Source organism: Aquarana catesbeiana, linkage group LG04 (assembly GCF_042186555.1).
Source record: "Aquarana catesbeiana isolate 2022-GZ linkage group LG04, ASM4218655v1, whole genome shotgun sequence".
Taxonomy (NCBI): domain Eukaryota; kingdom Metazoa; phylum Chordata; class Amphibia; order Anura; family Ranidae; genus Aquarana; species Aquarana catesbeiana.
Window position 1 is genome coordinate 214,775,130 of NC_133327.1, and position 14,256 is coordinate 214,789,385.

The window sequence follows — 14,256 nt, forward strand, 5'->3', positions numbered from 1 at the left end:
TGTGGGCATCACTGGTTAATTGTAGATGTGCAGTGTAAAAGTCCCTGAACAAACTGTCAATTTCAGAACCACTTTAACAATTATCATTGCTTATTTCTAAGCATGTGCAATTTGATATTGTCTGGGTGGAAGCTGACTAATGTCAATCTCCTTCATGAACTCTTATATTTCTTAAACTGTGATCGGCCTGAAGGAGCGGTTGCATCTGTTTTCTGCTATATCCTACAATTTATTACCCCATTTGTTCCAACTGAATGTCCAATGATATCATTTAAATATGTGTAACCAATATAAGAGGATTATGCTATAGGTGGATAGGATAGATTCTGCCCACAGAGCCACAGAGATCTGTAAATGACTGAACAAGTCCCATCTGCCACTGCTGCAGGCAAACTTGTACTTGTCAATGGAATACAAGTGTGGTGATAATCAAAGTCATAGTCCACTGACACTTCCCCCAGCTCTCCAACAGAAAGCCCAAGCCTTGGTACAGAAATAGAACTGGAGAAAGAGTCTGCACTATACACTTTATTACCAAAAGTATAGGGACGCTTGCCTTTACACGCACATGAACTTCAATATTGAGTTGGCCCACCCTTTGCAGCTATAACAGCTTCAACTCTTCTGGAAAGGCTGACCACAAGGTTTAAATAAAAATTAAGTACAGCACTACGTTTAGAAAGAAAGTGAAAAGCAGCCAACACACCTATAGACTCAAGGCAGAAAAAAAAAAAAAGAAACAAAAGTGTGGCGCTATATATCACATCCACAGCCGTGTGTATTACAATAAAGACATATAAAAATGGTGAATACCACCAAAAATGTATGACCATAAAATGGATAGTGTCAAATAATTCATCAGTGTTGATCACATATAAAGTAAATACACATTAATACTTAATCATCAGATGTGCCAGTGATTAATAGAAACCCGTGCTGGTTCCATGAGCCAGACACCAAACATAAAAAACATAAAACTTTAGAAGTCCATAAAAAATGTGTAGAAAAATAGTGAAGAAAACATCAACAGAGTTCAAAGGGGGTGATGATGCATGGCCAGATGGTATTCACAGAATTTTAGTCGCACCAAATCTGGCGAGTGGGCAGAAGGGAGACCACAAGTGTGCATAGATTGTACATCAGTGCCGGGGCCAACACCAGGAGTAGAGGAGGCTTACCGGAAAGAATTGACCTGAAATGGCGTACACCAGACAAGTCAAAAAAGCATAATAACCACTGGTTCTGGGAAATGCGTCTTGTCAGATGTCATCAACAGATGGTGGAAAGAAAAGGGGGGGTCCGCACAGCTTCCTCGCCCATAGGTAATCCAGCATAAGCCAAACGTGTAGTTTCATATGCCATGCAAGCAGCAAACAAAACTCACATAGCGTAAAAACGTTTTAAAACACTAGTTTATTAAAATAATAAAAAACAGACTCACATTTTGGAAGAATGAAACAGAGCTCAAATATCAAATAGCGGCGATCGTGAGGGGTCCACCTGACATGTTTCAGCTAAGGAGCCGTCATCTGGGGTGACCACAAGGTTTAGGAGTGTGTCTATGGGAATGTTTGACCTTCTTCCAGAAGCGCATTTGTGAGGTCAGGCAATGATTTTTTACAAGAAGGCTCGCAGTCTTCGCTCCAGTTCATCCCAAAGGTGTTCTATCAGGTTGAGGTGCAGGCCAGTCAAGTTCCTTCAACCCAAACTCACTCATCCATGTCTTTATGGATCCCTGCTTTGTGCACTGGTCCAAATCATTTGGTGGAGGGGGGTGTTATGGTGTGGGGTTGTTTTTCAGGAGTTGGGCTTGGCCCCTTAGTTTCAGTGAAGAGCAGGCCTTTTTTTCTCTGAAAATAGGTGCAGGAACTCAACCACGATCCCTAAAATCCCCTTCTCCCCCACACACACCCTCCATCAAATAGTGGGTGTGCTTACATTTCACAATGGGGGGTCTTAAAGAGCATTAAATACCAGGAGTGCATTAAATACAGAGGGCAAAGTTCAGGGGTGAGCTACACAGATTACAGAGTTCAGCCTTCTTCCACAGCTGCTTACCTCTGTATACCCTGTCCACATTTCACTTTCACCCCTCTTCAGCTCTGACCTGTGTATGCAATCCCCCATCACCTTATGCTTTCCCCTCATTATAATCTCCACTATCTTCCACATGTCCAACTTTTTCTGCTGTGTTAAGCTGAAGCACCCAGCCAGCTCTAGTACCTTCCCTCCCACTGTAGTTCGCCCCATCTTTCTCACTTGCAGGGAGATCATCCAGTTGTTGTGTCAGCATTCGCACTGCACCCTGAACACCTGCTTTTCTTTTTTCCCCATCCTGCACTCAGCGGGATCTGTTCAGGAGATCAGATCTTTGGGAGACAAGCTGTCACTTTTAAACACAGAAGTCAGACTTCTGTGTTTACAAGTGGTGGTGAGCAGAGAGCAGAGGGCCTGAGTAAAAGGTGGTGGAACTCAGCTGAAAAAAAGCCCTGGTGAAGAGAATTCTTAAGGCGTCAGCATACCAAGACATTTTGGACAATTTCATGCTCCCAACTTTGTGGGAACAGTTTGTGGATGGCGCCTTTCTGTTCCAACATGACTGCGTACCAGTGCACAAAGCAAGGTTCATAAAGACATGAATAAACGAGTTTGGGGTGGAGGAACTTGACTGGCCTGCATAGAGTCCTGACCTCAACCCGATAGAACACCTTTGGAATTAATTTGATCCAGTTAAGGTCAGGACTCTGTGCAGGCCAGTCAAGTTCCTCCACCCCAAACGCGCAACTCAATATTGAACCCCACAAACTAAGATGCCATTAATGTCTATGTGCGTGTAAAGGCAGGTGTCCCAATACTTTTGGTAATATAGTGTATATAGTTATAATACACACACACACAAACACTCACACATAGATTAACCACCCAAACAATTAGCATAAATCACAAAAAATTTGAGCACAGCAAAGCATACAGAAAATGCTCTAAGAGGGACAGTTAGATTTATGGTACTGTAAACACAGAGAGATACAAAAGAGTGTAAGTCCCCACGCTGCAATCTTCAGTAAAGCACTGTATACAGCAGTGGCGGCTACTTCATAACGGGCGCAGGGGCGCCGCCCCCCCACCCATGCACAGTGGCAGCCCATCCATAGGGGGCGCCTGGGCGCCGCCGCCCCCTCCAGCCAACAAAAAAAAAAAAAAAAGTCAAAAAAAAAAAAAAAAAAATTTTTACTACTGGCCCTTTAAAAAAAGAAAAAAAAGAAAAAAAAGGTCCTTAAGTGCACTGTGTTCGGACGCCGGATACAGTGTGATGCCAGACACAGTGCACTTATAGGAAGCGCCACGTCTATGCAATCACAAGATTGCAGACGTGGCACTGCATTTGCGGGCGTTTAGCCCGCCTCGGGGCGTTTTCTGAAGCGCCGAGTAGCTTCCGCCCGGCCATAGTAATACATACTACAGGCGCCGGGCGGAAGCTACTTGGCACTTCAGATTTGAATGACATCTGCCCTGAGTCAGATGTCACTTCCTGCCTCTCTCTTTCATTGCGCCCGAGAAAGGAAACAGGAAGAATGTTGCTGCCAGTGTGAGGAGGAGGACACCGCAGGAGACTGAAGGTAAGTACCGCTGTGTGGAGAATGGGGGGGACACCTGCTGTGGGGGGCTCTGATGGGGGACACCTGCTGTGGGGGGCTCTGATGGGGGACACCTGCTGTGGGGGGCTCTGATGGGGACACCTGCTGTGGGGGGCTCTGATGGGGGACTCCTGTTTTGGGGGGACTCTGATGGGGACACCTGCTGTGGGGGGACTCTGAGACACCTGCTTTGGGGGACACCTGCTCTTGGGGGGCTCTGATCGGGGAGACCTGCTGTGGGGGGACTCTGATGGGGACACCTGCTGTGGGGGGACTCTGATGGGGGACACCTGCTGTGGGGGGCTCTGATGGGGGACACCTGCTGTGGGGGGACTCTGATGGGGGACACCTGCTGTGGGGGGCTTTGATAGGGGACACCTGCTGTGGGGGGACTTTGATGGGGACAACTGCTGTAGGGGACACCTGCTGTGGGGGGTTCTGATGGGGACACCTGCTGTGGGGGGACTCTGATGGGGACACCTGCTGTGGGGGGACTCTGATGGGGACACCTGCTGTGGGGGGGCTCTGATGGGGGACTCCTGTTTTGGGGGGACTCTGATGGGTACACCTGCTGTGGGGGGCTTTGATGGGGAACACATGCTGTGGGGGGACTCTGATGGGGGACACCTGCTGTGGGGGGACTCTGATGGGGGACACCTGCTGTGGAGGGACTCTGATGGGGGACACCTGCTGTGGGGGGGCTCTGATGGGGAACACCTGCTGTGGGGGGCTTTGATAGGGGACACCTGCTGTGGGGGGCTCTGGTGGGGGGCTCTGATGGGGGACTCTGATGGGGGACACCTGCTGTGGGGGGACTTTGATGGGGACACCTGCTGTGGGGGGACTCTGATGGAGGACACCTGCTGTGGGGGGACTCTGATGGGGGACACCTGCTGTGGGGGCTCTGATGGGGGACACCTGCTGTGGGGGGACTCTGATGGGGGACACCTGCTGTGGGGGGCTTTGATAGGGGACACCTGCTGTGGGGGGACTTTGATGGGGACAACTGCTGTAGGGGACACCTGCTGTGGGGGGTTCTGATGGGGCCACCTCGGTGGGGGGACTCTGATGGGGACACCTGCTGTGGGGGGACTCTGATGGGGACACCTGCTGTGGGGGGGCTCTGATGGGGGACTCCTGTTTTGGGGGGACTCTGATGGGGACACCTGCTGTGGGGGGCTTTGATGGGGAACACCTGCTGTGGGGGGACTCTGATGGGGGACACCTGCTGTGGGGGGACTCTGATGGGGGACACCTGCTGTGGAGGGACTCTGATGGGGGACACCTGCTGTGGGGGGGCTCTGATGGGGAACACCTGCTGTGGGGGCTTTGATAGGGGACACCTGCTGTGGGGGGCTCTGGTGGGGGGCTCTGATGGGGGACTCTAATGGGGGACACCTGCTGTGGGGGGACTTTGATGGGGACACCTGCTGTGGGGGGACTCTGATGGGGACACCTGCTGTTGGGGGACTCTGATGGAGACACCCTGCTGTGGGGGGACTCTGATGGGGGACACCTGCTGTGGGGGGACTCTGATGGGGGACACCTGCTGTGGGGGGACTCTGATGGGGACACCTGCTGTGGGGGGACTCTGATTGAGACACCTGCTTTGGGGGACACCTGCTCTTGGGGGCTCTGATGGGGAACACCTGCTGTGGGGGGCTCTGATGGGGGACACCTGCTGTGGGGGGCTCTGATGGGGGACACCTGCTGTGGGGGGCTCTGATGGGGGACACCTGCTGTGGGGGGCTCTGATGGGGACACCTGCTGTGGGGGGCTCTGATGGGGGACTCCTGTTTTGGGGGGACTCTGATGGGGACACCTGCTGTGGGGGGACTCTGAGACACCTGCTTTGGGGGACACCTGCTCTTGGGGGGCTCTGATGGGGAACACCTGCTGTGGGGGGACTCTGATGGGGGACACCTGCTGTGGGGGGACTCTGATGGGGGACACCTGCTGTGGGGGGACTCTGATGGGGGACACCTGCTGTGGGGGGCTTTGATAGGGGACACCTGCTGTGGGGGGACTTTGATGGGGACAGCTGCTGTAGGGGACACCTGCTGTGTGGGGGTTCTGATGGGGACACCTGCTGTGGGGGGACTTTGATGGGGACACCTGCTGTGGGGGGCTCTGATGGGGGACTCCTGTTTTGGGGGGACTCTGATGGGGACACCTGCTGTGGGGGGACTCTGATGGGGGACACCTGCTGTGGGGGGACTCTGATGGGGGACACCTGCTGTGGAGGGACTCTGATGGGGGACACCTGCTGTGGGGGGGCTCTGATGGGGAACACCTGCTGTGGGGGGCTTTGATAGGGGACACCTGCTGTGGGGGGCTCTGATGGGGGACTCTGATGGGGGACACCTGCTGTGGGGGGACTTTGATGGGGACACCTGCTGTGGGGGTACTCTGATGGGGACACCTGCTGTTGGGGGACTCTGATGGAGACACCCTGCTGTAGGGGGACTCCGATTGAGACACCTGCTTTGGGGGACACCTGCTCTTGGGGGGCTCTGATGGGGAACACCTGCTGTGGGGGGACTCTGGGGTACACCTGCTGTGGGGGGCTCTGATGGGGGACACCTGCTGTGGGGGGACTCTGATGGGGGACACCTGCTGTGGGGGGACTCTGATGGGGGACACCTGCTGTGGGGGGCTTTGATAGGGGACACCTGCTGTTGGGGGACTCTGATGGAGACACCCTGCTGTGAGGGGACTCTGATGGGGGACACCTGCTGTGGGGGGACTCTGATGGGGACACCTGCTGTGGGGGGACTCTGATTGAGACACCTGCTTTGGGGGACACCTGCTCTTGGGGGGCTCTGATGGGGAACACCTGCTGTGGGGGGACTCTGGGGTACACCTGCTGTGGGGGGCTCTGATGGGGGACACCTGCTGTGAGGGGACTCTGATGGGGGACACCTGCTGTGGGGGGCTTTGATAGTGGACACCTGCTGTGGGTGGCTTTGATAGGGGACACCTGCTGTGGGGGACTCTGATGGGGGACACCTGCTGTGGGGGGACTCTGATGGGGGACACCTGCTGTGGGGGGACTCTGATGGGGGACACCTGCTGTGGGGGGACTTTGATGGGGACACCTGCTGTGTGGGGCTTTGATGGGGAACACCTGCTGTGGGGGGACTCTGATGGGGGACACCTGCTGTGGGGGGACTCTGATGGGGGACACCTGCTGTGGGGGGACTCTGATGGGGGACACCTGCTGTGGGGGGACTCTGATGGGGGACACCTGCTGTGGGGGGACTCTGATGGGGAACACCTGCTGTGGGGGGACTCTGATGGGGGACACCTGCTGTAGGGGGACTCTGATGGGGGACACCTGCTGTGGGGGGGCTCTGATGGGGAACACCTGCTTTGGGGGGCTTTGATAGGGGACACCTGCTGTGGGGGGCTCTGGTGGGGGGATCTGATGGGGGACTCTGATGGGGGACACCTGCTGTGGGGGGACTCTGGTGGGGACACCTGCTGTGGGGGGACTCTGGTGGGGACACCTGCTGTGGGGGGACTCTGATGGAGACACCCTGCTGTGGGGGACACCTGCTGTGGGGGGCTATAAAGGGGACACTTGCTGTTGGGGGCTCTGATGGGGGACACCTGCTGTGGGGGGCTCTGATGGGGGACACCTGCTGTGGGGGGCTCTGATGGGGGACACCTGCTGTGGGGGACACATGCTGTGGGGGGACACTGATGGCAACTCTGATGTAAGGGGACAGAGGCTGCATTTGGGGGGGGGCAGAGGCTGCATTTGGGGGGACAGAGGCTGCATTTTATGTGACAGAGGCTGTATTTGGGGGGACAGAGGCTGCATTTTATGTGACAGAGGCTGTATTTGGGGGGGGCAGAGGCTGCATTTGGGGGGACAGAGGCTGCATTTTATGTGACAGAGGATGCATTTTATGTGACAGAGGATGCATTTTATGTGACACAGGCTGCATGTAAGGATGGACTGCTGGGGACACCTGATGGCATCTGGTTGTAGGCGACGTGGCTAGTGACACACTCGGGGCTCCCACTGATTCTGCATTATGGTGAGTTGAATGATTTCATTTTATATTACAATGTAACAATAGAAACAATGCGCTTCAATCATCCTGACACCATAACAACCATGGTGCCGGGATGATTGAAGCGCTAACACCAGGTGTTTGGAGTATCTTTATCTGATGATTGTTAAACTTTGTAGAATACACATTTCTATTGTTGTGTAGGATCTAGGCCTGCTGTCCCTCTCTCCCTCTCCCTCCATCCCTCGTTCATCTCAGACGCTAACCACACCACCTTAAAGCCACGCCCACTATTTCGCTGAAACCACGCCCATTTTTACCAAGTGGGAGGGGTCAAAAAGGAAGGGCGGGGTCTGGCGCCCCCCCATCCTAAAACTTCACCAGCCGCCACTGCCCATGCATCTAGCCCCCTGATCTAGATACAGGGTGCCGGACTTCTGGATTCCTATGGGGGGGGTGTTTTTTTGAAGCACGTGATTAGAGCCAGAGGCTCTTATAGACTTCAAAAAAGGGTGGGCTCAGGGAACAGAGCAATGCACCCCCCGAGCACACCCACTTGTGTAGCAATAGCAAATGAATAATCAATAGACAGAGCTACGCTATAAAAAAAAGCATCAATAATAATAAAAGTGTAAAAATGGTATTTAATAAACTTATATTGCTGAAAGTTCATATATAACAGGGATATGCAATTAGCGGACCTCCAGCTGTTGAAAAACTACAATTCCCATCATGCCTCTGCCTCTGGGTGTCATGCTTGTGGCTGTCAGAATCTTTCTAGGCCTCATGGGACTTGTAGTTCTGCAACAGCTGGAGGTCCGCTAATTGCATATCCCTGATATATAATATCTGTGACTGATTGAAGTGAATGCAAAAAAATCAAAACAGCTGCTTGTGCTTTCCTCTATCAGTATCATAGGCTGCTCACCTCACATCTGAGTCAAATCAGCAGTGTTCCCCTCTGGGGATAATAGAGAGGGCTGGCATGGTGCTGGTAATCACTTCCTCCAAATCGCTTATTCGCATGGGATAAAAGCCCCGATCATCTCACCAAATATGATGAATATGCAAAAGAAGGAAGGCAGAATCTAGTGCTCTCCGTTTGAAATGTTTAATATTATATAAAAAAGGTAAGGTATAAACTCACAAAGATGGCACTGTAAGCCGTGCAAGCTGAAAACGCATTTCAGACACAATAGGGGTTATTTACGAAAGGCAAATCCACTTTACACTATAAGTGCAAACTACAAGTGCAAAGTGCACCTGAAAGTGCAGTCGCTGTAAATCTGAGGGGTAGATCTGCTGATTTTATTATCCAATCACGTGCAAGCTAAAATGCTGTTTTTAATCCTCCTTGCATGTCCCCCTCGGATCTACAGCGACCGCACTTCCAAATGCACTTTCAGTGCAATTTCAAGTGCACTTTGCACTTGTAGTTTGCACTTGTAGTGCACAGTAGATTTGCCTTTAGTAAATAACCCCCAATGGGTCTTAAGATGGCCGAGATGTAATGTCAATACGCAGGCTCCATCCCCTGGGGACATTACATGGCGGCCATCTTAAGACCCATTGGGGTTATTTACGAAAGGCAAATCCACTGATTTGGAAGTGCAGTCACTGTAGATCTGAGGGAGACATGCAAGGAAAATACAAAAACAGCATTTTAGCTTGCACATGATTGGATGATAAAATCAGCAGAGATTCCCTTTATTTCAGATCTTCCCCTCAGATCTACAGCGACTGCACTTCCAAGTGCACTTTCAGTGCTCTTTTAAGCGCACTTGTAGTGCACAGTGGATTTGCCTTTTGTAAATAACCCCCATTGTGTCTGTGTTTTCAGCTTGCACGGCTTACAGTGCCATCTTTGTGAGGTTATACCTTACCTTTTTTTATGTATTATTAAACATTTTAAACGGAGAGCACTAGATTCTGCCTTCCTTCTTTTGCATATCCATCATATTTGGTGAGATGATCAGGGCTTTTATGCCATGTGAATAAGCGATTTGGAGGAGTAAAGTGATTACCAGCACCATGCCAGCCCTTCTCTATTATCCCCAGAGGGGAACACTGCTGATTTGACTCAGATGTGAGGTGAGCAGCCTGTGATACTGGTGGAGTATAGCAAAAGCAGTTTGGATTTTTGTACCATTGATGTATTGATTTTTTGCATTTACTTCAATCAGTCACAGATATTATATATGAACTTTCAGCAATATATGTTTATTGATTACCATTTTTACACTTTTATTATTATTGATGTTTTTCTTTTATAGCGCAGCACTGTCTATTGATTATTTGCACTTTTTAAGTGAAGTGAGAACACTTGTTAGTGATGACAGCTATTATTAATTATTCAAAATTGTTTACACCACTTTATTTCAAGTGATTGCTCACATTAATATTCACTTAAATAGCAAATGAATATTCGCTATTGACACACTGGTCTTCCTTCCAGCCAATCAGGAAGCCCCTTTTGGCCAGGGAGTCTTAGGACTCCCTGGCCAATTGTGTCTCAGGACACACTTCCTGTTCCTGTGCGGCTGGGAGGATGTCCCATTTTGTGCTCGCTTTAGCAGCCCGGCTCTTTATTCCCCCTACGGCAAAGTAAGGCACATTCAAAGTGTCTAGTGTCTCCCGCGTGGGGGGGTTGCGGGTGATCACCGCTGTTTTGCTCCCGCGATGTGTAATGGCTAGGTGTTGGGTTATTGCCGCCGTTTTGCTTCCGGGGGGATTTTCAGCACCAGCCACCACTGGTATACAGTAGCAAATCACGATGTAGCACTGTATAACAAAGTATAACAAAAATCTTTCCCTACACAAATTTGTCCGCTTTCGCTAACCAGCTCCAACACATACTGACAGTCAGGCTGCTGGAAGCCCACTCTTTTATAGCGAGGAGGCTGACGTTTTCATTCTTTCAAACTATTTACTACTGTTCTCTTGGACCCCTCTGACTTGGAACAAGGGTTATCCCATGCATTATGGGTTCAGGAGCAAACCTCTGGCCATAAATTTAAAGTTTTGCCAAACTGTAAAAACCGTGGGATCCACTTTGAACCCAAGGTAGTTCCAAACCTCATTTCCACTCACTAGTGAGTGCACGAAAAAACGTTAAAACACATGATGAAGTGGTTCCTTTGTAAAGTTTCACAGTTTAATGGGGAAATTCATTAAGATTGTAGTTCACAAACCAGTTTTTAGCTGTACATTTTCCATATGTCTATCATCTATATGTGTAATAATATATAAAGCCTGATACTACAGTTGTTTGAATTAAAACATTTTCTCATTAATGTACACTCCCCCTTAGAGGGTTGCTGGATTTTGGGTCTCCCTACTTCTGCACTGCCAGGCAACATGCATTTTCCAACTTCCATACAGACAAAAAATGAGGGCAAGAGGGTGGGACTTTGAATGAAGCACATAGCAGCAACTGAGTTTTGGAGGACATGTAAAAAGTATTTATTGGTACAAAACACTGATATACACACATAATATATATAGAGAAAAGTGGGGAAATGAATCCCACATAGAGATATTGATAATAATATGGATATCAACTGCATGACATAATAAATCATGGCCATGGGCCATACAGGCATTATCTTGAAATTATGTTGAATACATATCACATTTGGTGGATTCTAGTGATTTATTATCACCATTATTATTATCCCATTCAAAGTCCCACCCTCTTGCCCTCATTTTTTGTATTATATTGATAGGCCATGGCTTCATTTAAAGTCCCATATTCAACTTGAATATGGATGAGGGATTGTGGGATGTCCAACTTGAGGACAAACTTCTTCTCTATGTACAAAATAAAATGGATCCTGGACTGTACTCCCTCTGGAATAATGCCAGTCTTTATTGGATGAATAGCAAATTTCCTCTTTCAGGAGCTCTATGTCCCCTTGGTGAAACTCACAAAGTCCCAATTGCTTGCAGGAGCTCTATGAACCCTTTGCAGAAAATGCCACACCACCTGACTGCCTTGAAAAGTGTCCTAGAACAAGGGATTTAAATTTGCTGTGAAGTAGTCCTAATGAAAGCTTGCTAAATTTTTCATCTGGCAGCCTTCTCCCTTATTGGATCTGTGGGTAATTTCTAGAGGTGCTCACACGGTCCCCTTGGCTCCTGCTGCCTTGGTTAAGACTGCTGTTCGGGCCTCTTGCTATACAGGTTTCCCATGCTAGACAGGGTGTCTCCTGCATGAAAGTGAAGAGTGGTGAAGATCCCTTTCTTCAGCTTCATCTCCTTCCATCCTCAGCTCCAACCTGGAGGCAGAGTCCCCATCCAACCTGGCTGAGCTTGAGGGGATTTGCAAAGAAGAATGGCAGCAAATCCCCAATCCATATGTGTAAAGCTTGTGGCATCATATCCAAGAAGACTCAGGGCTGTAATTGCTGCCAAAGGTGCTTCAAAAAAGTACTAGGTTCTGAATACTTAAGTACATGTGAGAGTTCAGTTTTTTTTCTTTTTAATAAATTCACAGACATTTCTAAAATTCTGTTTTCACTTTGTCATTATGGGGTACTTAGCGTAGATTAATGAGGATAAAATGAATTTAAACAACTGTAGTGTCAGGCTGCAACATAACAAAATTGGAAAAAGTGAAGGGGGTCTGAATACTGTACTTTATGAATGCACTGTATACTACATCAAATTGTACTTTATCAACAGCTTTTATATAAAATGTGCTAACAAAGTAGATAATCAGGTTTTTAGGTTTGGAGTCCAATTTAAATGCCACTGGCAATTTCAAACATTTTTAACCAGCTTTGAATTGTGAAAATAAACAGATCAAGAGAACCTATTACCAATCTTTTATACATTTATGTGTCAATGCAGATAACAGGTTTTCTTGGTCAATTTAATCATTTTGTTGAAAGTATTAGAAAATTGCTAATGTTTACAGCCAGTATAAGACTATGATCACATAAAGCCTAGCACTGTAAGTGTTTTGGTGAATGTGGTGCCAGTGCCAATCATTTGGAATGGCACCCCAATGCACCTACCTCCACAATGCGCAGTGATGCACTACTGTTAGTTGTGCACTACTTTACCAAAAAAACTGTCGGTGTGATTCTTAGGTGCCACACAAATTGCATCCAGCTGTGATCACCACTAAACAAGCATGAATAGCTGTGGCCACCGATAGCTTGTCATTGCAGTGTACAGGCTTGGCGGCCACAGCTATCTGCACACAGCTGTCAATTCGCAGTGTGGCAAAATGCCTATCCGATCTGAATGATGCCTTATGCTGCGTACACACGAGCGGACTTTTTGACCGGACTTGTCCGATGGACCGAATCCGGCGGACAATCCGACCGTGTGTGGGCTCCATCGGACCTGCAGCGGACTTTTTCGGTCGAAAATCTGACGGACTTTAGATTTGGAATATGTTTCAAATCTTTCCGACGGACTCGAGTCCAGTCGAAAAGTCCGCTCATCTGTATGCTAGTCCGACGGACTAAAACCGACGCTAGGGCAGCTATTAGCTACTGGCTCTCAACCTCCTTATTTTAGTCCGGTCGTACGTCATCATATACGAATCCGTCGGACTTTGGTGTGATCGTGTGTAGGCAAGTCCGTTCGTTCGAAAGTCTGTCGGAAGTCCGGCAAAAGTCCGTTGAAAGTCCGTCGGAAAGTCTGTCGGACCAGTCCGGTTGAAAAGTCTGCCCTTGTGTACGCGGCATAAGTCGCTAATGCTTTAATATGCAGTATAGTGCTAGTCAACACTTGTACATTAAATGCACTGCCATGGACATGAAGTGCATGGGCCCTAAGAGCTCATGTAGATAATCATCCGGTGCATCTTGCAATTGGTGTTCACACTTTCAGTGCTCCCTGTGTTCTTTTTCTCTTTCTCTAGTATTTGAAATGTAGTATTTGTAGATCAGCTTCTTTGACTTTAAAAATACTAAGGCCCAAACACAAATCATGAGAAAGAAATCTGAACTTTTCTGATGTTTGTTCATTTCCTCTAATCACATAAATTGTGTTATGTGTGCAGACTATTTCTGACTAATGGCTAAGGAGCTATTGAAGCTAGCAACTGTACAGCTAGTAACAGATGTGGTTACATTAAATGAGGCTGAATACAACTTGTTAGCAGATATCCAAGCAGAAAACCCCACAATAACACTCTTCTCATTTGTTTGTGTGTGTATGTGTTGATAGCAAGGACATTAAGGAGAAAATGGTTTCCTGCTGTGCCTTTGTGTTTATGGTTTTTAATGGATACATTCTGATAATGGCAAAAAGTTACATTGATATTATCAACCACAATGTCAAACTGGACCAGATAACAGCTGCTACATGACTGCCAGAGGGGTTCTGTATGATCTCAATGATGAAGCCAACCATGCAAACATCACACACATGCCCAATCATGATGTGGGATGGTCGATTCTACAGTTGAGAAGCTGTAAAAGCATATCTACAATTCAAACCATTGTAATTAGGGAGGGTGAAGATGTGGGGGTAGTTGCCAAAGCTAACCCATACACATAGACACCTAGGGGGAATTAATGGACGTTCTCTGTACTGATATAACCACAAAATTTGATTAAAAAATACAAAATGTTATTCTGTAA